General features: G+C 37.4%; 1 protein-coding gene across 1 annotated transcript in view; it reads left to right on the top strand.

Moving 5' to 3' along the window:
• Window positions 1-20,238, top strand: part of HDGFL3 (HDGF like 3) — a 75,420-nt gene that overhangs the window by 29,298 nt on the left and 25,884 nt on the right. The window lies entirely within an intron of this gene.

The following is a 20,238-nucleotide window of genomic DNA, read 5'->3' as shown; positions in this document are numbered from 1 at the left end:
TAGATATCAGGTTAATATATTACAGATGAATAGTAAAAAGACGGAACCCTATAGAGAAATGCAAAAATGATATGAATAGGCAAATCACTGAAGGGCAAATCTTGAAAGCCAATAAACCTATGAAAAGATGCTTAACCTTACCATTAATCAGGGAAATGCAGATTTAAAAGAGCAGTAGCACCTAATGCTGTCAAAGATTGGAAGGGAGGTCGTTTTTATACCTTGGTGAAAATGTGAATTATTATAGCCCTTTTTAAAAGCAGTCTGGCAATATCTATTAAAATGAAAAATACCTCTACTGTATGATCCAGCAGTCTCTTTTCTGGAAATCTGTCTCATGGAAATAGAAGCACCGGTGCATAAAAATCTTAAGTATGTTTACTTTAGCCTTTTTTTAAGGGCAGAAATGCTAAAAATAAGGTAAATACCCATTCCTCAGGGAAAAGTTGGATAAATTATAGGTTATCTAATCACTGGATTATTATGCAGTCATTAAAAATAAATGAGTTAAATCTATGCCAGTTGACTTCAAGGACTTTTAATAATGCAGAGAATTTGATAAAATATTCATTTGGTGTGCATGTGTGTGAAACATAGCAGGCCCCCCCAACAAAAAGAAACTTCTGCCTGTGTATAAAATATTTGTATATGAACATGGAGAAAGGCATACTCTGCTATGAATAATCATGCCTCAAGACTCTCAGGGGGATTGGTTCCAGTACCCCCAAAGATAGCAAAATCTGTGGACACCCAAGTCTTTTATATAAAACCCACACACACCCTCCCATACATTTTAAATCATCTCTAGCTTACTGGTAATACCTAATACAATGTAAGTGTTGTATAATTACCAGCATTTGGCAAATTCAGATTTTACTTTTTGGAATTTTCTGGATTGTTTTTTTCTCAAATAATTTTCATTCCTTGCTTGACTGAATCAGCAGATGAGGAACCATGGATATGGAGGTTCCAACTGTAATTATGACCTGGGGGTAAGTAGATCTGAGGGAGGTTGTAGAGGTAAACTTCTTCTTACCTACTACTCAATAAACTAACACACACACACATCTCTATTTAAAAGAAAAAAAGGATCTCCATGATAAAACAGCTTTTGTGACATATCCCATTTATGTAAAATATATGTGAAAAGTGAAAGCGTTAGTCACTCAGTCATGTCCAACTATTTGTGAACACATGGACGGTAGCCCCCCAGGCTCCTCTGTCCATGGGATTTTCCAATCAATACTAGAGTGGGTAGCCATTCCCTTCTCCAGGGGATCTTCCTGACCCAGGGATCAATCCTGGGTCTCCCCTGTGTTGCAGGCAGATTCTTTACCATCTGAGCCACCAGGGGAGCCCAAAATATATGTACATGTATATAAAAGACATGAAAAGATAGTCACCAAAATGATCATGTAAAATGTATTTTATTTTTAAATAAAATGCTAAACTAGGATGTACTTGCCATCATTTTTTTTCCCTCTTCAATACTGGTTCAGATGGAGAACCTTGATATTGATCAGATAAATTCAGTTTTCAGATAGAATAAAGATAATTTTGAAATAAACATGAGATTATTATCACTTTGTGCTCGTCACTAAATTGTTTCAACAACCATATTTCTTGTGCTGTCTTAACCAACCATTCTTGGGGTATAAACTAAATAAAGTGATACTAAAAACAAAAATTAGAACAGATCAGTGATCAAATCCAGAAGCAACTAGCAGTGTTCAGTTGAGGGGTAAACCTAACTGAATGTTTGAATCATGAACACTCTTGTCGACTGTTGCTACACATACTCACTCAGTAGATATGAAGGGACTCGCATATTGTTCAGTTGTAGACAGAAAGTATTTAAATTATTAAATCTGTTGATTTTTAAAATGAAATTGAAGCAGATATCATGACTCTCATTAGTAATGCAACCTTCTCAGAGCACTGTGGAGACCTGTGGGTTTGGAAACTGTCATTTACAAAATGTTGGATTCTGGCCTGGCTGGTTTTCTTTTGTCTCGTCTTCATGCATTACTTAGTTCTCATCTTTTTTTCCTCTTTTTAAAATGTATTGTTTTATTTTTATTGGAGTATAATTGCTTGACACTGCTGTGTCAGTTTGTGCTGTACGGCAAAACGAATCGGCTACATACGTGCGTGTATCTCTGCTTTCTGAATTTCCTCCCCACTTGGGTCACCTCAGAGCACCAGCAGAGCCCCCTGTCTGTACAGTAGGTTCTCATTAGTTACCGGTTGTACACACAGTAATGTATATGTGTCAGGCCCGCTCTCCTGATTCATCTCACTTCCCCCCTTTCCCTCTTGGTCCGTGTTTGTTCTCTGTCTGTGTCTCTTTTTGCTATGCAGATAAGATCATCTATACCATTTTTTAGGTTTATTACTCATCTTGACCTGCCCCCACTTTTGTTGTTTCTCCCTATGATTCAGCTGCTCTTCTCTTGTTCCTCATTTCGCTTTCTTGAAACTATTTTGCGTCTACGCTGTGTCCAAACCCATTCTGTGATGCTCACATTGCTCCTGTCCCTTTGGACGATCACTCTCTGCTAACGAGAAGTCCTCAAAGCAGTCGTAGTACAGAAGCAGACTAAATTCAAGAATTAATGTGGTCAATTCTGTATAATTATTTAAAACTTCAAACTTTATTTAAAGTCAAATTTTCTTCGTCCAAAGAAGTTTGTGCCTCCTAAAGGTTGGTGTACTCTAGTAAGAGGAGGGGTCAACTAATTTTGTTGACCTTACCTAGTATATTGACTGCTTATCCAACATTCTTCAGCCCTCTAGGATTGAAATGGGGTAGAAGGTGATAGGACAGTTCTTATTATTGTGAGCTGGTGTTGGTGCTTTCTGGCCTGGGCAACATTTTAGAGCTGATTCTTTTTGCTCATGAATTCTTCTGTGCTTTCTTCAGAGATATTCTGTTTTACCTTTAGCTACATAACAAATTACTCTAAAACTTACTGATTTAAAACAGTGGACATTAAAGTTTCTGTGGATCAGGAATCTAGGCGTGAGTTACCTGGACCCTCTGCCTCTGTATCTATTACAGTCATTAGGCTTGTCTAGGGAGTGGATTTGCTTCCAAGCTCATTCCAGTAGTTGTTGGCAGTCTTCAGTTTCTTGTGAGTTATTGGCCTCATTTCTTCATGAGCTGTTGGCCAGAAGAGCCATCCCTGGATTCTTTGCCACATGGGCTTCTCCAGAGAGCAACTCAAGATACGGCAGCCAACTTCCTCAGGGCAGGCAACCAAGAGGGCAAGAGTCAGCAAGCTGGAAGTGATTGATTTGTAATATGGCCTTGGAAATGACATCCCATCTCTTGTGCCATATTCCATTCATTGGAACTAAGTAACTAGATCTAGCCCACACTCAAAAAGAGGGGATTATACAGGGCCATGAATACCAGGAAATGGGGATTACTAGGAACTGATTTAGAAGCAGCCTACCACCAGCAATCCTGGGATTATCTCATCTTCACTTCTCTTGATACAGGCAAATGTATTATTATCTCCTGAGAATAGTCACTTAGTCCAGTCCCTACGCCCTGGGCTTGTCACAGTGCATTTCCACCTTCTTCCTGCTGTGATCCCCTCACCTCCAGATGGCCCTCTTGGATAGGATTTAAGACATCTCTCATACTGTCTCTACCTAACGGTCCATGGAAGACCTGCATTCTTACCACAAGGAACTCTTAGAGCACACACCAGTCTCAGTGCAGTCATCAACCATTTCATTCTGCCATTAGAGGGGCTCGCCAGGAAGTTCTGTAGTCTACCTCAGGCTTTCTCAAACAGTCTCCTGTGACACCCAAGCTCTAGAAGATTTATCTTAAGATCTCCAGTTGGTCTTGTTGAAACTTCTTTCCCTAGGTCAAGGCACTTGGGGTAAAAAAGCTTTTTCCAAAAATCCTCTCCTAATTTCCACCTCTTCTCTTGACTTCTCCAGCCTTTCTTTGTTTTGTTTTGTTTTCTTATTGTGCTAAACCTAAAGTTTACAAGGTTCTTTGCCCACATTCTTCGTGAGTCTGGCATGGTGGTTACTCACCTTATTTTGCATGTATTATCTGTGTCTTGCATCTTCAACTGAAACTGACGCTAAGGTAGTGCATATTCTGTTTGATATGTGATTTGCCTTCCTCCTACTCCTTCATTGAAGGTGTCTGCCTTGGACAGTTATAGTCACTATAACAAGAAAAGTGACTAGTAGCTAATTTAGTAGACCAGACAGTAAAACATAATAGAGAAAAGATGGAGGAAAGATTAATAAAGATTGGAAAAGGGAAGAAGAGAAAGAGAACACTAAATATCTTCTTTTTTTTTCAAATTAAAATAGATAAATATCATCTTAATATTATTGGTTAAATATTATTTTAATAGTGTTCTTGAAATATAGGAAGTACTTTTTAAATTAAAAATGAGGTATTTGAGTTATAATTCATGTAATAAAAGTCAACTTGAAGAGAAAAAAACAGAAGCATAAAAAGCCAGACATTATATATATTACAAATACAAATAGTCTCCGTTTATATCAATAAAGTCATGCAGTGTTTATAAGAGATCAATCTAACACAAAATAGTAGAAGACAAAAATTAGCCCCAGAAGATATGATATTTGAGTAAAACAAGAAATGGCAGTGATTTGTATAATATAAAATAGAATTTAAGGGAGAAAAGCAGATATATATCATTTTTTGTTGACAACATAAACCTCAGTTAATTGACACCAGAAATAAAAGATGTGCCCAAATTGGTACAGATACTGTGAATTGGATTCATTGGTATCTGAATTTAGTTTTAAATGATTTTCTTTTAATTTTTTTGATGGAGAAGACAGAGTTTGGAGGATATGAGTAAAACAGGGAATTCTCTCCCCATTAAAATGTTCTGTATGAAATTTTGCTTATAATTAAGGGAACTTAGTTAGAGGAAGACCATCTAAGACTCTCTTCTAGGGGAATGGGAAAGGCAAGGCTGAAATTCTGCAGTTATAGTATCCTTTGAAATTCAGACCAGGTTTAAAACTGGAGACTCATTCCAGACCCCCCCTTGCAGTGGGGAAAGGTGCCTCTTTATCTAATCAGGTGAAGTTCTCATTGGGGCTTCCCAGGCAGTGCTAATGGTAAAGAACCCACCTGCCAATGCAGGAGACAAAAGAGACTTGGGTTTAATCCCTGGGTCAGGAAGATCCCTTGGAGAAGGAAATGACAACCCACCCCAATATTCTTGCCTGGGAAATCCTATGGACAGAGGAACCTGGTGGGCTACAGTTCATGGGGTCACAAACAGTCTGACACAACTGAACACACACACAAGATTCTCATTGGTCCAGAGAGGCTGACTGTTTAAAGAAAAAGTCATCCTCAGCAGACATAGACAGCGGAGTCTGGCAGTTTTATTGTCCATTTGCTCTTTTACCTAATAGAAATTCCATTCTGCAATTATTTTTTTTAAATCAGACTTGATCGTGCATGCTCTGAGCATCAATATTTTTATTGAATTACTCTTACAAAATAATATTTTTGTTTATTTCTAATTAGAGAAGAAATATAGTTTTATAGCACTACCGTGCCTATTCCATTGAGGTAACTAGTACTGATAGTTTGGTATGCACCCTTCCTCATGTTTTACTCCACTTGTATATGCATTCACATGCATGCTTGGTTTTATGTAGTTACCATTTTTATTCTGCATCATGCTAGCTTTCCAAGTCAACATATATGATCTTGGCTATGGATGTGCCAGAGCCTGACTGCACCATAACTGACTTAACCATTCCTACACTGATTGATGGCCTGCTAGTTGTTTCTTCTTTGGCAGGAGAACTTCAGTGAACATGTTGGTTTGTTTATCTTTGTATACTCACTCATGTTCTTATTTCTGTAGGATAGATTGGTTCCTAAAAGTGAAATTGTTAGGCCATGTGGTATGTATGTTTTCATTTTATAACATATGCAATCATACCAGCTTCTTAAATGTTTGTAGCAGTTTATAGTCCTAGTAATTGTTTATGTGGGGTGGGTGTTCACTTCCCTACACTCATTGTTAGGCACGTTTCTAGCTTACAAAAATAATTCATTGAGTCCTTTTGCAATGGGTGAAGTCACAAAAGAAATATGGGAGAATTTTTGGGTAATCTTGGAATAGCAAAGACCTTTTAAGCATAATACAAACCCATGAGCCACAAAGGAAATGATTAATAGTTTTTACTATATAAAAATTAAGAATTTCTGTTAGCAAAAAAATGCTGCAGATGAAATCAAGACATATGATAAATGGGTAAAATACATATAACAAATGGTAGGAAAAAGACTGACATAGATAGACAAAATGAGCTTTTACGGATCAATAACAAAAGTAGACAACAACCCAGTAGAAAAGTGGGTATGAATAAGCACTTTATAGAAATATAATACAAATAACTTTTAGCGTATGAAAGGATACTGAGCATCATCTGTAATTAAGAAAGTGCAAATTAAAACCCCATTTTTCACACAGCAGATTAGATAAGATAAATAGATCTCCATTATTAGTAAAGATGCAGAGATATAGAGACACATTACTGGTGGAAGTGCAATCTAATTGACAATTTGGTGGTTTTTAAAACTATTAAAAATGTTTTAATTGGAATATAGTTGATTATAGTTGATATTGTGTTAATTTCAGGTGTACAGCAAAATGATTCGGATATATTTACTTTCCCAAATTCTTTTCCATTATAGGTGGTTACAGGATACCATCATTCCCTGTGCTATACCAGAGATCCTTGTTATTTATCCATTTTCTATATAGTAGTGCGTATCTGTTAGTCCCTGATTCTAATCTATCTCTCCCCTACCTTTCTCCCTTTGGTAACCATAAATTTGTTTTCAATGTCTGTAGTCTGTTTCTGTTTTGTAAATTTTTCAAAACAGCTCAGATTATCTTTGTTTTATAGATGCCACATATCAGAGATATCATGTGATAATCTTTCTCTGCCTGACTTATTTCACTTAGTATGATAATCTCTAGGTCCATCCATGTAGCTGCAAATGGCATTATTTGATTAAAACTTCTTCTTTAAATTCAATTGTTTTAGCTAAAGTATGTACACAGTTTTAAAACCCTTGGCATATAAGAAAGTACAGCAGTTTCCTGTCTCATATTGATTATTGTCCAAACAATATTAGTTGAACATATTTTAAAAACAAGGTTTTCACCAACTTGTTATACCTTCGTTATCCTCTCCTCCTCTTTTTACCAAAATATTATTATGAAATTTTTGAAATATAAAGAAAGTTGATATAAAAAGTGGGCATCATACCCCTGCCACCTGGAATCTACATTTAACATTTTATTTTATAACATTTTATTTTAAAACATTTCTATCCATCCATCACCCATTTATCTTACTTTTATATATTTTAAATTAATTTGTGCACATTATTATGTTTTATTCCTAAACACTTTAGCATGCATGTAATTAACTAGGATTTAATGTTTATTTACATTTTTGAGGTAAAAAGTCACTTACAGTGAAATGCATAAATCTTAAGTGTTCCATTTGATGCATTATGACAAATTCATACACATTAAAACCCAAACCCCTATCAAGATATGAAATACACCATCCCCCCAGAAAATTCTCTTATGCCAGTTTCTATCAGTCACACCACTCCCACCTTCCCCCAGAGGTAATCACTGTTCAGAGTTTTTGTTTTTGTTTTTTTATCATAAACTAGCTTTTTCTTTCCTGAAAATTCATGTAAATGGAATCATGTAATATCCTATTTATGCTGTATTCCAGTATTATTCTTTAAGTACATTTCTGTCATTTACCATAATATTTTTGAGATTCATCCATGTTATTGTGTGAGTAGTACTTTTTATTACAGAATAGTATTCGCTTGTAAGAATATACTACAGTTTGTTTAACCATTCTCCTGTTGATGGATATCCACACTATTCCAGATTTTTACCATTCTGAGTAAAGCTGCCGTATAGATCCTTATACAAATCTTTGTGTGAACTTGCATTTTACTTTCATTTCTCTTGGGTAAATGTGTAAAGCACTGTGACCATTTGATGTGTTAAAAGATATCCACAATAGATACTACTTCATATCTATTAGAATGACTAAAATTAAAAAGACTGGCCACACCAAATGTGGGTTAGGGTGCAGAGCAGCTGGAACTCATGTATTGTTCAAGGGGTTATAAAATAATATAACCACTTTGGGAAACAGTGTGGAAGTTTCTTAGGTTGTTAAACATACACCTATACTATTGCCCAATAATCCTTCTCCTAGGATCCAAAAAAATGAAAAGCATATATTACCCTCCCAAAAAATTCACAAGAATAATTATAGCAGTTTCATTCACAGTAGTCTGAACTGGAAACGGTACAAATGTCCATCATTACATTGGAGAACAGATGCTGTAGAATACTACTTGGCATTAGAAAAGAATGATGTAGGAATGATATTACTGATATGTGAATTCATCTCAAAAAGACATTGAGCAAAAGAAGCCAATGACCAAAGACTTCTTGATATTGTTCTTTTAAAACTTCTAAGTTCAGAAACAGGCGAAATTCGTCTGTGATGACAGAAATCAGGAAAATAGTTGTCTTGGTAGACAGAAAGTAACCAAGAGAATCTGAGAAACGTTCTGAGACAACTTAAATGTTCCATACTAGATTAGGTGCTGCTTATATGGGCATACGTGGAGAAGGCAATGGCACCCCACTCCAGTGCTCTTGCCTGGAAAATCCCATGGACGGAGGAGCCGTAGGCTACAGTCCATGGGGTTGCTAAGAGTCGGACATGACTGAGCGACTTCACTTTCACGCATTGGAGAAGGAAATGGCAACCCACTTCAGTGTTCTTTCCTGGAGAATCCCAGGGATGGGGGAGCCTGGTGGGCTGCCGTCTCTGGGGTCGCACAGAGTCAGACACGACTGAAGTGACTTAGCAGCAGCAGCAGCATATGGGCAAACGCATGTATCAGAATCTTATTAGATATACATTTAAGATCAGTGTATTTCACTATATATTAATTTTATTCCAATAAAAGTGAAAGTAAACCCTAAAAGTGTATTTTACACCTCTTCAAAATTGAACCTATGTGGACAATTGCTTAAAAAACTGAGGGTAATAAAGCAATCTATGGATTCAATGCAATCCCTATCAAGCTACCAACGGTATTTTTCACAGAACTAGAACAAATAATTTCACAATTTGTATGGAAATACAAAAAACCTCGAATAGCCAAAGTAATCTTGAGAAAGAAGAATGGAACTGGAGGAATCAACTTGCCTGACTTCAGACTATACTACAAAGCCACAGTCATCAAGACAGTATGGTACTGGCACAAAGACAGAAATATGGATCAGTGGAACAGAAGAGAAAGCCCAGAGATAAATCCACGAACCTATGGACACCTTATCTTCAACAAAGGAGGCAAGGATATACAATGGAAAAAAGATAACCTCTCTAACAAGTGGTGCTGGGAAAACTGGTCAACCACTTGTAAAAGAATGAAACTAGAACACTTTCTAACACCATACACAAAAATAAACTCAAAATGGATTGAAGATCTAAATGTAAGACCAAAAACTATAAAACTCCTAGAGGAGAACACAGGCAAAACACTCTCTGACATATCACAGCAGGATCCTCTATGATCCACCTCCCAGAATATTGGAAATAAAAGCAAAAATAAACAAATGGGACCTAATGAAACTTAAAAGCTTTTGCACAACAAAGGAAACTATAAGCAAGGTGAAAAGACAGCCCTCAGATTGGGAGAGAATGATAGCAAACGAAGCAACAGACAAAGGATTAATCTCAAAAATATACAAGCAACTCCTGCAGCTCAATTCCAGAAAAATAAATGACCCAATCAAAAAATGGGCCAAAGAACTAAACAGACATTTCTCCAAAGAAGACATACGGATGGCTAACAACCACATGAAAAGATGCTCAACATCACTCATTATCAGAGAAATGCAAATCAAAACCACAATGAGGTACCATTACATGCCAGTCAGGATGGCTGCTATCCAAAAGTCTACAAGCAATAAATGCTGGAGAGGGTGTGGAGAAAAGGGAACCCTCTTACACTGTTGGTGGGAATGCAAACTAGTACAGCCGCTATGGAGAACAGTGTGGAGGTTTCTTAAAAAACTGGAATTCGAACTGCCATATGACCCAGAAATCCCACTTCTGGGCATACACACTGAGGAAACCAGATCTGAAAGAGACACCTGCACCCCAGTGTTCATCGCAGCACTGTTTATAATGGAAGTTGCTTCCAGGACATGGAAGCAACCTAGATGCCCATCAGCAGATGAATGGATAAGGAAGCTGTGGTACATATACACCATGGAATATTACTCAGCCATTAAAAAGAATTCATTTGAATCAGTTCTAATGAGATGGATGAAACTGGAGCCCATTATACAGAGTGAAGTAAGCCAGAAAGATAAAGACCATTACAGTATACTAACACATATATATGGAATTTAGAAAGATGGTAACGATAACCCTATATGCAAAACAGAAAAAGAGACACAGATGTACAGAACAGACTTTTGGACTCTGTGGGAGAAGGTGAGGGTGGGATGTTTCAAGAGAACAGCATCGAAACATGTATATTATCTATGATGAAACAGATCACCAGCCCAGGCTGGATGCATGAGACAAGTGCTCAGGGCTGGTGCACTGGGAAGACCCAGAGGGATCGGGTAGAGAGGGAGGTGGGAGGGGGGATTGGGATGGGGAATACATGTAAATCCATGGCTGATTCATGTCAATGAATGACAAAAACCACTAAAATATTGTAAAGTAATTAGCCTCCAACTAATAAATGAAAAAGTTAATTTGACAGAATATTTTTTATGTGATCCAAATACACAGTATTTGCAAGAGCCATACTTTAGATTCAAAAGACAAAAATAGGTCTAAAGTAAGAGATTGGAAAAATACATACCAAGCAAAAAGTAACCAAAGGATAACTGGAGGTTTAGCAACACCTGTTTTTTCATTAAAATGCCCTTCTTTAACTCTTTTTTTTTTTTTTTAATCTAAGCATTTTTTTTTCCATTTATTTTTATTAGTTGGAGGCTAATTACTTTACATCATTACAGTAGTTTTTGTCATACATTGAAATGAATTAGCCATGGATTTACATGTATTCCCCATCCCAGTCCCCCCTCCCACCTCCCTCTCCACCCGATCCCTCAACTCTTAACAACAGTTTTTTGCCTTTTAGCTTATTTTTATCTGATACGAATCTATATTTAATATCATATTATTAAGCAGTGATTACTAATTCCTGACCCAGAGATCGAACTTGAGTCTCCTGAATTGCAGACAGATTTTTTATCATCTGAGGTACCAGAGAATCCCAATTAATTGTTATGATAAATAGTAATTCAGTAATTAATAATAAATATATTAAATCACTTAACAAAAATGCAATGCAATAACATTTATTGTTCTGTTCATTTATCTGATAAAGATCTAGTATTCAGAACATATAAAGAAATTTTACAACTTAACTATTAAAAGTCAAATAACCCAGTCAAAAATGGATGAAGCATTTGAACAGATATTTCTTCAAAGATGTAGAAATGGCCAGTAATCATAGGAAGGCATTTTCAAAATTATTAGACATCAGGAAAACATAAATACTGCAAATCAAAACTACTACACTGAAATATCATTTTTAACCCATTAGGTTGGCTTATAGTAAGAAAGAGAGGAATAACTATTGATGAAGTGGTGGGTAAATCAGACCTTTATACATTACTAATGGGAATGTAAGGTGAAGCAGCTGATTTACAAGTTTGACAGTTCCTCAATAAAGTTAATGAGGGTAAGTTGGGGGAATGGACCAGACATTTCATTTAAAATGTGATTGCTATAATTTTTTTAAAAAGGATCTGGCACTATAAGTAAAGATCTTATATGAAGATCATAAGCTACATCCCTCACTCTTTATTATTCAGCCTGAGTTGTTCCAGTTGTCCAGCTGGCTCTCTGCAGGTGCACTGTGAGATGTATTAATGCCCCATGTATGCTCCTTCAGAATCAGCAATGTCACGTACTAACACGGCACCTCAGTAACTCATCTGGCCTGCCCCCTACATAAAGCCTACAGTAAAAGCACTGCGTTCTAAGTATATTGTGACTTCTCAAAATTACTTGAAATTTTTTAAAGATTAAAATGGCAAGGTTTTTCAAAGTTTTATGGAGTGAAAAGCAAATTGTCTTTTAGTATGAGATCACTCTGTCAACTAACAAGTGATGGTTTTATATTCTTGAAGATAATTAGGAACTGGTTTTCAACAGATTTTTGAACTGTTATATTCCATGTTATTTCCTTATGCTTGGGGTCCTTCTAAGAAAGTATTATTTAAAAAAAAAAGAAAGTATTATTTTCAGATATTAAGATGATCTAGTTACCTGTTTGTTAATTCAAATATACTCAAATTTTAAAAATTCTTTTCCTGTCCTCTTGTACACATTTCCTTTTACCATACTGTGCTTTCTTCCCTTACAGTGAATTTGTTGACTTGTTTGTAGACTTCTCTTTACCTGAAACCATTTTATAGTAAGATCACAAGCTTTTTTCCCCTCTGTAATTTAACCTCACTTCATAAACTTTCATAGGTAAAATGATCTTTTTATTTCTCCACATTCTTAGTCAGCTGGCCCCCACAATCCTTCTTATTGACATATTCAAAAAGACAAGTTGTTTGTCCTTGTTTTGTTTTCTTAAGCATAGAGATTCCTTTATACTATAACCTTATAATAGTTTTTCTTAGTATGTTATTGAAAGTGTTCTGTGATGTACAGTTCTCTTTCTCCTTCACAGCCAGGGTTACTGATTCTCTCTATGTGCAAGTGTAGGTAGGGCTTCCTCAGATCCTGAGTGAGTAAGGAAACCTTGGTCCTCAAGTAATACTTATTATGCTCCCACCTGGCATCAGGTGCTGCTTTAGGCAGTAGAGCTATTGTGGTGAACAAAACCAAGGTTCCCTCTCACAGAGATTATATTCTAATGTGAAGACACAACAGATACTCACTGTCAGGGGAATTCTTATAATAAAAATAAAGCAGATTAAAAGAATAGAGAATGACAGGGTAAGAGGTGCTATTTTAAGTTAGGTTGTAAGGGAAAAATCTTCTGATGCAGTGCTATGTGAGTAGACATTTGAACAAAGTAAGGGCATGAATGGACCATGAGCTTTTCTAAGAGAAGAGACACTGCCAAGGGAGGGACCTTAGTATCTTTGCCTAGCCCTCTGGACCTCAGGACTTCTCATCCTCCATTCAACCCCAGCCCCAGCTACCATCTGGACTCCTGTAGTACCTGAAACCTCTAAGGTACCACTGTGTGGCACCTCTTATTCCAGCATTCTGATGAGATTCCCCTGATGTTGGTGTCTGTTTGTATTTTGATCACTTCCTGTTCAATCGATTGATGAGAGACAGTTCCCCACATATGTTTTTGGTAATGGCTCAACACAAAACACTGGACAGGTAAGATAGCCAACTACTTATTAATTCCATAAACTCACTCCCAGAGGAGGAGGACACTGCATGCCATGCAAGGTGACCTAGAGGTTGCCCTCAGAAGCAGTGAACAGCTGGGGCAATGGGAGGTAGGTTTTGTAGTATCAAGAGAGTAGGGTTCCCACAGGAGGGTGTGATTGTCTTGTTTGAATAATTCAGAGGCTAGAAGGGAACCAAAACCTGCTACTTAGGGATAGAGAGATACTGTGCTTAGTCCCTCTGATGAGGATTTTTTGACCAGGGGACCTTGTCCACGGAGCAGAATGAGGAAGAGAACTTGTGGGTAGGCCATTCAGAACCATCCCAGTGTTACAGAATGTTGAGGCAGCACATAATATTGAGCTCGCTGTCTTATACCACAGTCTGAACCAAATTATTTGTTTCCCGGTGAGTACTATGAACTCAGCAGAGTCACCAGAATTATCAGACTTCATAGCTTAAGATTGGAGCTCAGATATCTGAGGGTAATGAATAATAACTTAGTCAAAATAACAATATAATGTTTTAAATAAATTAGCATAGAAGATGATGACCACCACCACCACCCCCTTTTTTTTTTAAAGAACTTTAACTCTTTAGCAAGGAAGTTCTGTTGTTTTTTTTTAAAGCAAAATTTAAGGGTAGGAGAGAGCACAAAGTCCAGGAAGTTACTCTAGTGAGATATGACTGTCTATGCAGAGTATTCAGGAGGTAGAGAATAACCTTTTGCCATATTTTGTTATGAACAGATAGAGTATTCCAAGACCAGTTTGTTATTTTAACAGAGAAAACCAAATTCTGGTTTTGTATTAATAAGTATTTGACATTAATGGATTTACAAGCTTTCAGTTTTTAATATTAAAAGTAAATCCATCAAAACTGAGCCAGCTCTGGCAAAATTTTAACATTTCATTGCATATTTTTAGACTATTATTTGCAGTTATTGTTATCTAGGGCAAATAAATTTCTCTTTGTACAAATCTACAGCTTTCAGTATCCAGATTTGTCCTCTTTCACACTATGGTACAACCAAGATACTTAACTTCAAGTACAGGACTAACCTTTTCCCATTAATAAATAAGAGCATATGCCATTTGTTACCTTTGCATACATGGTTGTACTTCTTGTCACTGTTGCTCTTATTATAGTCTCAATCTCCATATTAAATTATAATTTAACCAAAGTAACTAACTCCTATTTCACAGAGAAGTTGAGAAATTCATCACATACAAGTGTTTTAACAAACCAGAAAAGCTCATGGATACACATAATAACATATATCCTTTCCAGTACATTTAAAAGTTAAAAGTCATATATTTGTTAAAACTACACTTGGCTGGGGAGAAGGCAATGGCAACCCACTCCAGTGCTCTTGCCTGGCGAATCCCATGGACAGAGGAGCCTGGTAGGCTGCAGTCCCTGGGGTCGCACAGAGTCGGACATGACTGAAGTGACTTAGCAGCAGCAGCACACTAGCTGAAGGCTTCCCACGTGGCACTAGAACCTGCCTGCCAATTCAGGAGACATAAGAGGTATGGGTTCGATCCCTGGGTTGGGAAGATCCCCTGAAGGAGGGCATGGCAACCCACTTCAGTATTCTTGATTGGAGAATCCCATGGACAGAGAAGCCTGTTGTGCCACAGCCCACGGGGTCACAAAGAGTCAGACGTGATTGAGCAACTGAGCATGCAGCACACACACTTGCTGACCAGTCGTTTCAGCATTCTATCTTAGGAATTATTCAAAGATGCAGAGATTATCCTTTAATTAATTTAATTATTAGTCCAAGGTCTTAAAGAAACTGTGTTTGATCTTAACATCCCACAGAATATAATTACTGTTGATACAGGAGAGTTTGTCAGAATTGTAATTTAAGTTTACATTTCCTTAATCCTAAACATTATATGTAAGTAATACTAGTATGTGGAAGATACTAGTAAATTAGTATCTTCAGGAGAAACCCAGATTTTATTATGTTTTTATTCATGTATGTTACACTCTACCATGATTAAATCCAGATAAAGACAAATAGTTGTTTTTAAACCAGAATTGTAAACCAGTCTGATTTGTTCAAAGATTCACTTTGATTACTTAAATTTGGATTCATGTATAAAAATACTCCTGTGAGAAGGATTTTTTCCCTTAAAAGGCCACCACATTTAATATAGTGTAGCACTCCTTTAAAAGATTGAGAATTATATGTACATTTTATACATTTTTTAAGAGTATTAGGCAAATAAATGTGCACTGATGCAATTTTGCAGTCTCAGTGCAAAAATGCTGCAGATTTAAGCAGACTTAGTTAATCATAGGAAGCAAAGGTGGCTCATCTGGAGGACCCCCAGCAGGAGGGTGGAATGTCTTATCGTTAACATCAGAAAGAGCTGGGGAGTCGCCCTACACTTTTGGTGGGAATATGATTTGGTGCCGCCACTCTGGAGAACAGTATGAAGGTTCCTTAAAGATCTAAACATAGAGCTGCCATGTGACCCTGCAATCCCACTCTTGGGCATATATTCCAGAGAAAAATGTAGTCTGAAAGAATGCATGCACCCCAATGTGTGTGGCTGGAGGTCCTTAAAACACTGATTCTTGGGCCTAACCCGCAAGGTGTCTGTCAGTTGGCCTGGGTTGTGGACTGAGAAGACACATTTCTCATGAGTCCCCATGTGGTGTTGATGGCGAGGGCCCAGGGATGAGACTCCAAGAACAAGTTTCCTAGGAAACATGAGGCCCCTCCCTCCAGGCTCCACCTCCTCGGGCTCGAGGGACAGTCTCAGCTTCTGCCTGACCTCCCCGAAGTGTCTCTGCAGTAAGCAGAGCAGACAAACAAAGAAAATAACAAGAAGTACTCTACATTCACTTTTGTAACTTCTTGAGGATTGTTATGTTCCTTTATATTAGATTTTTGTAATCTTATTAGTATCTATAACTCAATAAACAGAACTCTTTCGTTTTAAGAAATTTATATCTAATTTGTTAATACCCTTCCTAGAAAAAGGACAATCTTTCAAACTCATGCAAAGAAGGGTCAAGACTCTTTCGAGTATAGACACACACAGAAGCCTCAGCTTCAGGTCTACAGCTTCAGCTGCAGGTTAAAGGATGCGCTAAATTCATACACTAACTGATCTGGATCTCAAAGGGCTTTTCTTCTTTGCAGTAAAAGCAGGACTTATTCTTCTACAAACCAGAAGACTGTTGAACCAGATTATTTGCCCTGTCATACCCAAAAGAAACTAGATCCCCATCCTCCTATTATGGGGAGTAACACACTGGCTGTGTGCAAACCAGAATCAGAACCAAACATAGCCAAGAACCAGAAATAAAAGTGAAAATAAAATTCAGGAAAGCAGAAACAGTAGAAAAACAGAAGCTTCAGTACTTTGGCCACCTAATGTGAAGAGCCAACTCATTGAGAAAAACCCTGATGCTGGGTAAGATTGAGGGCAGGAGGAGAAGGGGGCGACAGAGGACGAGATGGTTGGATGGCATCACTGACTCAATGGACATGAGTTTGAGTAAACTCCAGGAGATGGTGAAGGACAAGGAAGCCTGGCATGCTATGTCTGTGGGGTTGCAAAGAGTCAGACACAACTTAGTGACTGAACAACAACAACAACAACTGAAGATAAAGTTATGTTGCCACCGAGTATTCACTCTCGAAGCCAAAACACAAAAACTGGTGCCTTGGAGGTGCATTCTTTAATTGGATCAAGAAGGTATATCTGCTTGAACAGTTCAGTATAATTCCAAAACTATCAAAACATAATTTTCAGAACAAGACTCTCAATAAAATACAGTGAGTGCATGTCAACATTTAACACCTTTTTGAGGGAACCAGAGTGATGGTAAAGCCTCTGTCTTGACACTGTTTATCACAGGAGGCACAAACTCAAATAGTCAAAGAGGCCAAGCAAGTTGAGTAAGTAAGGGAAGCAGGCATCTACAGCATCACCTGGAGAAAGGTAGGCAGGTTATAGCTGAAAGAATAGACCTTGTCTGCAGGCAGCTGTTGATCATCTTCAGCTGATTGTTGCCTTGTGGGAATCAGGCATAGTGTTGCTCAGCCCTGTCTTCAGTATTTTTTCCACAGTAGCTATTAATCTGGATTTTAATAATGAATCTTCCAGTATTAAAGTGTTGACAACTCATTCAGTATTTTTAAAACACTGTATGAGCCAAACAAAACATTTCTTCAGGCTGGACATGGGCCTAAGAGCCATCAGTTTGTAGCTTCTACAGTAGATGTTAGTTACATAACATTACAGCAGAGGAAGAGTTCAATCACAAGTTAATGTCTTATGTGAAAGAAAAGTTTTAAAAGATTTTTTTTAAAGATTCACTTTCAGTTTTCTCACAGGAGTGAAAAAAAAAAACCTGATGTGAGAGTGCTTTGTCAGCTAGCAATTCAGTGCCTCCCACATACATAAACATATGCATTTCCATATTAATTTCTATTTTTTGTTCATTTAAAATATGTTCACTTTCTGGAGATCTGTATCAAAGCAGTGTGAATATTCTTAATGTTATTGAACTATAAGTTTAAAAATGGGTAATATGGAAAATTTTATATTAGGTCTTTTTTACCACAATAATATATGTGTGTGTGTATATATAAAAAACTGAAAATATATTGAGTTTTAGTCACAATGAAATTATTCATTTTAAACTGTCCTTATAGGGTAGTATATTGAATGTAACACATACAAGGTTTCCACAGACGTTGCATAGTAAATGGGCTTCCTCAGTGGCTCAGATGGTAAAGAATCTGCTGATAACGCAGGAGACCCAGATTCAGTCCCTAGGTCAGGAAAATCTCCTGGAGAAGGGAATGACAACCCACTCCAGTATTCTTCCCTGGAGAACTCTATAGACAGAGGAGCCTGGTGGGCTACACATGGGGTCACAAAGAGTCGGACACAGCTTAGTGACCAACACTGTATAGTAGGTGATGGTGCAAGCCTAGAGACAAGGAGATAATTTGAAAGGCTGCTATGGCCTTGTCAAAAGTTCATGAAAACTTTTTTAGGGAACTAAATTTAGTAATGGGAATGGTATTCAGTTTGGAGACATTTCAGGAGCCAAATTGGAGAAGTTGGTGAAAAACTGAACATAGTGCTTAAGGAAATGATAAAAAAGATTAAGGTTTCTTTCTTGGTAACTGAGTGTGCCAATCCTTAAGACAGGAAACAAAACAAATTCAGAGAAAATTACTTCAGTTCTAGACAAGGCATGGGATTTCAGGACTTGAAGGAAACCTAGAGGTTACCTAGTACAACCATCTCATTTTGCAGATGTGAAAGTCTAATATTAAGTGATGTTTTCTATATCACAGTTTTTAAGTCAGAAGCCAGACTTAATTACAAGTTTCTAGACTCAAAGTCCATCTTCTCTGAGTACGCCAGAACATCTGTTCTGTGACACATGGTTCATTCAGTTCAGAGAGGAATTTGTGATGTGTAGTAATCTTCAGGCTGTTGCCATATGTTAGTTAAGAAGGCCTTAGATTTCTTCAAGACACTGGATACCAGACCCTTTTCCTTGCTCGATAAACTACAAGTATGTCTCTTCTACTCATAGCCTTGTCTTCGCTTTAAGCTGCTTGTAGGACCCATATGGAGAAGGCAATGGCAACCCACTCCAGTACTCTCGCCTGGAAAATCCCATGGATGGAGGTGCCTGGTAGGCTGTAGTCCATGGGGTCGCTGAGAGTTGGACACCACTGAGCGACTTCACTTTCACTTTCACTTTCATGCATTGGAGAAGGAAATGGCAACCCACTCCAATGTTCTTGCCTGGAGAATCCCAGGGACAGGGGGCCCTGGTGGGCTGCTGTCTATGGGGTCGCACAGAGTCGGACATGACTGAAGCGACTTAGCAGCAGCAGCAGCAGCAGGACCTGTAAATAAAAATGGTTTGAAGGTATTTGTAATTTCAAGCCTGGGAGTTCAAAAGAAAGGTGGGGGCTGCAGATTGGAGATTTAGAAGTCAAGGACCATTCCTTGAAACATTCCAGGAAATAATGGGTCTATATGTAGCATTCTAAAGTTTGGACTCTATCCTGTTAGAAGTTCTCAAACTCAGCTGTATGTAAGAATTGATGGATCTGGGGAAGGCTGATGATCTTTACTTTTAAATGTCCCAGAGGTTTCATGTGCACAGCTCTGAGAAGCTGTTAAAGGATTTGACACAATTGAATATGCTTTTTAAAAACATAGTTCCAACTTCAGCTTGTGGGGAGAGACTTGTAGTAGTCCAGGCAAGAGATACCTTTTAGCCACTACATAATATTTTGTTAATTTTCCATAATTCGCCTATTTTGTAATGCTTGTGTTTCTAGGGAGTGTGTATGTGTAAAAATTTGCTGCTATCCCCCCAAAGTGCATCTTTTTTGTTTCTTTGTTATTCTCTTGAATTACTTCATAGGGACAGATTCCCAAGTGTAATTCTATTGAACTGAAGGAAGTGAGTAGTTTTGGCTCCTGATTATGTGTTGCCATAATGGTTACCATCAGTTGACAGGGTTATTCTCCATATGATGTGTCAATATGGCCTCTAGAATCATTTTATAAGGTTCAGGGAAAAGAAAAATGACTGGAATTTTTATTAGAGTAATTTTAGTTTGAAAATAGCAATAAATTATCATGACAATGTTTGTTCATGTTTATGCTATTTAACCTGATTTTA

The sequence above is a fragment of the Odocoileus virginianus genome, chromosome 16 (assembly GCF_023699985.2).
Source record: "Odocoileus virginianus isolate 20LAN1187 ecotype Illinois chromosome 16, Ovbor_1.2, whole genome shotgun sequence".
NCBI lineage: Eukaryota > Metazoa > Chordata > Mammalia > Artiodactyla > Cervidae > Odocoileus > Odocoileus virginianus.
Note: the sequence above shows the minus strand (reverse complement) of the source record. Positions and strands in the feature narration are given on the sequence as shown.